Genomic DNA, 4,392 nt, shown 5'->3' on the forward strand with positions numbered 1-4,392 from the left:
AATGGTCTTGGAATCTAATTCCTTTCTTATGAATTGTGGATCATTGCTTCCTTTGGATAGCCTCGAACATGTAAATGTCTTAAAGTAGGTTTTCAACCTATCCATAACTTAAAGGAGTTTTGGGAACTTCCTTAATAGGAACCTTGTTTAAGATATACATAATGGTTGTTAATGCTTTTTCTCCCCACAAGAATTTTGGAGTTATTGAATGAATTAACATATTTCTAACCATATCCATAAGTGTACGATTATATGTTTCAGCCACACCATTCTATTGAGGCATGTTAGACATTGTGTACTACGTACAAATACTTAATTTTTCTAAGAGTTTAGCAAAGGGGCCAGGATTCTGGTTTGATTAATTTAATCTATCATAATATTCACTTCTTGTTTATGATTTAACTATTTTAACATTCTTGTTTAACTATCTTTCTACCTTTGTTATAAATATCTAAAGGATATCTACAGACTGCAATGTCTCATGTATCAGATAGACATAACCATACTTAGAGAAGTCATATTTAAAGGTGGTGAAGTATTTTTCACTTAAGACATGTAGTGAAAAATGATATACAAATATCAGTGTATATGATCTCAAGAACTTCTTTACTTCTTCTAGCTCTTTTTTTGGTATGTTAGGTTTACTTATCTTTAATACAATCTACGTATATTGAGAAATCTGTGAAATCTAAATTGCTCAAAACTATGTCCTTTACCAACTCTCTATCCTAACTCTAGAGATGTACCCTAGAAGTTTGTGTCACAAAATGGAGGAATTTTCATTTATCAAACTATGTTTCAAACTATTATTCAAATAACTAAAGATTGGGCATAATCATAATTCAAATTTATTTTATTCAAATAAAAAAAATAAGAACATGAAAAGTGCTTTCCAAATCCATCTGATGACTAGTCTCCAATATCAAATAATATGTTCATACAGTTAACACTTATGCTTCAAAACGATTTCCCATGAAGATGGACTTTTCACTTTGTATTGATTTCTTACTTGAAAGGAATCTTTGTATAAAATTAAAATATGAGTTGTGGCTCCTAAATCAATTCATCAGATATTTAAAGGAATTTTAGCTAGGTATAATTCATAACATACAAAAGAAATAAAAATATTCTTTTCTTTTCGAACTAGGTTTTGCGTTTTGCCCCATATTTCTTTATGTGTCCAGCTTTGCCACAAAAGCAGCAATTGACACTATTGATATTTTTTCTTTCAAATTGAATGGCATTCCTAAGTCATTTACCTTTTTGTGATGAGTTCTTTCATTTCTTTGACTTGTTTTCTTTCTTTGTTACTCCTTGAGTCATCATAAAAATAGACTATTTCCCTTTCTATGTCAATCTCATTTTCACTTGAATGCACATATTAGTCAGTTCGTTCATATTCCACTTATCCTTACTAGTGTTGTAATGAATCTTAAAGGGACTAAACTAAGATATGAGAGAATTGAGAATAAATTGTATTATGAAGGAATCATTCATGCTTATTCCTAATGTTCTAAGTTTGGCAACCTTGTCAATCATATTAAGGATATGATCTTGAATTCATTGCATCCCATTGTATTTCATTGTCGTCAACTCAACCATTAAAGTACTCGTAAGCGATTTATTAACAGATTTAAACTTTCCTTTCACACTTTTTAGAACTCCTGTGCACTATCAATCAGAGGTAGGGATATCTTGATGTTGTTAGCGATTGTCATCCTCATAAACATCAAACTAAGCATATTTAATCTTTCCCAAACATAAAGGAAATTATCTTGCTCTACCATACTATCCTCAGTAAGGCTCATAGGTTTCATAGAAATAAGTGCTAGGTCAAAATTCAAAACACCTAAAGTGAATTACCTATGATTATACCATTTCAAAAAATTTGATCCTATAAGGATCAGGATGGTAGAAGCATAAGAGTGTAATGAATTGAGAATTGAAATTAAATAAGGATAATGCTTTAATAAGTGCATTGAGTTTTATTTGATAATGATGAATTTATTAATATCACTTAAATTTATCCATTGGACTAAATTAAGTATATTTATTATTCACTTATTTTTTACGATAATAATTTAATTAGGTTACTTTATAAGACCAATATAATTTACGTAATTTATTCAGTCAATTTTGTTATCTTTAGGTATCCAATCATAATTCTGTTAAATTCATGTACATTATATTACCTTATTCAGATTTCAATTAGTTAAATGAAATTCTCATTTCGTCTAATCACATTTATCTAATTGAGTCTACAATCGTAAATATTATTATTCTTTAATGTCACCTCGATGATCAAAATTTAATGCAATTAGAAATTTCATAAATTTTACTAATTTAGGTTATTTTGACAACTACAAAATTAATAAAATTTATGTATATCTTAATTGACCAATAATATTTACTAAACTTTTAGGTTACTCTTCAAAATATTTCAACAACAATATTGCACAAATTTTTTATAGTATAAATTTATTATTATAAAAACTTAATGAGCAAGAAACATTCTAATAATGTTAATAAGGTAATTAACAATAATTGATAATCTTGCTACTTAATGATTCAAACAAAGTTATCGATAATTTCAAACAAAACCTAAAATCTAAAATATATGGATTTGATAAAATTCAAGTAAAATCGAAAACCTAAATTATATATGGGTTTGATAAAACTCAAACAAAATAAAAAATTTGAAAATATATGGGTTTGAAAAAATCCACGCAAAATCAAAAAATCTAAAAGTGCATGGGTTTGATATCAAAATGAAAATCTAAAATCTATGAGTATGATATCAAAATGAAAATCTAAAATCTATGAGTTCATCAAAAATAAAAATCTAAAATCTATAGTGAGAATTGTAGACATGGGATTTTCATTTCAAAAAATCTTTACTACTTTGATTTGGAATTGTCACTATTTATTTTTAGAAAAGAGTATGAATGGACACCTGAAAAATAGTTTCAAAAATTTATTTTTATTTCTATTGACTCCTGTACAAATAAAAGTGTTAGTCCACCTAAGATCTAGGTAAAAAGGTTCATATTATAAGGGATAGGGAAGGTGTTAGATATCATATTCCTTTTACCATAAGTGGTAACCTTTAAAAATGGTCATTTTTCATTTTTATAAATTCTAATAGAGAAAAATGGTAGAGATGAAAAATTTTTTACCCTCTAACTTAAAGGGATTTTTTTTCTGGCTTAAATCACAGGGTCACCTCATTATGAGAGAGACCCCATTGTGGCTATGCCTACACGACTTACATTTTTAATATAAATAAACTTCCAAAACCTACACAAAAAAAAAGAAGTGAAAATTAGAGATAGGAGAAGAATATGAAGATAAGAGAGAGGGGGAATTACATGGTCTTATTACATCTTACATTGAAGTGTGTATCCTTCCTTCTTGTTATTTTTCTTAACCCTTAGTATTCTTGTTTTTGACTTGAATGACTTGAGTTGTTGATCTTGAGGGTTGAAGTGATGAGTTAATGAATAGATGAAGGTTGACTATTGAGATGTGAGTTTTTAGATATTGAGGGAAGTTCAGAACATGTTTTTTTATGAGAATTTGAAAGAAATAACTTGAGAGGGGGTTGAGAGTATGTTCTTTTTATGAGAATTTGAAAGAAATGACTTGAGAGGGGGGGTTGAGAGTATGTTTTTTTTGGATTTGTGAGAAGATAGGGTTTATATAGAGTTGGTGGATGATTTTTAGGGATAAAATAGTCCAACCCTAAAGACAAATGGAAATGACATATTTTTATTTTATTTTCCTTTTGAATTTTCAAATTATATGAGAACATGAAAGAAATTTATCTTAAGGTTTTGGGAGGTTGATTGTGAGAATGGCATGTGGAAGGTAGGTTAGATGTAAGGTAAGGAGTAGAATAGGATAGGGTGATGAAGTGATTTAACGAATATGTTGGGAGTATGGTAAAATAGAGTAGGGTAGGATAAGATAGTAGAGTATTTTGACAAAATGATTTAAGGAATGTGTTTAGAGAATGGTAGGATAGTTGAATTTTTAGTGATTTAAGGAATTCGTATCTCAAGAAAAAATAAATAGTTGAATTTTAAAAAAATTCTGAAAGTGGGACTTAGGGTAAAAATATAGGATTTTGTTCTGACCATTTTTAATGGAATCTGACCTTACCATTAGATTCAACATGATCGAAAAACATACTTTAGCCTGTAAGCACGCTCAAATGCGTGTCCAAACAGAAAAGTTGTAAAAATCTCGATTACCGAGTCAGACTAGGCTAAAATAATGAATTTTTGCTAGATAAAGAATTGTTAAGATTCGATCATACCATTTGGTTTATAACAAAAAATTATAAAAAATGGACTATTTACTTGTCAATTTTAGAGTCCAAAAAGTCGAATT

The sequence above is a fragment of the Akebia trifoliata genome, chromosome 16, assembly GCF_017979445.1.
Source record: "Akebia trifoliata isolate Shusen 1 chromosome 16, ASM1797944v1, whole genome shotgun sequence".
Taxonomy (NCBI): domain Eukaryota; kingdom Viridiplantae; phylum Streptophyta; class Magnoliopsida; order Ranunculales; family Lardizabalaceae; genus Akebia; species Akebia trifoliata.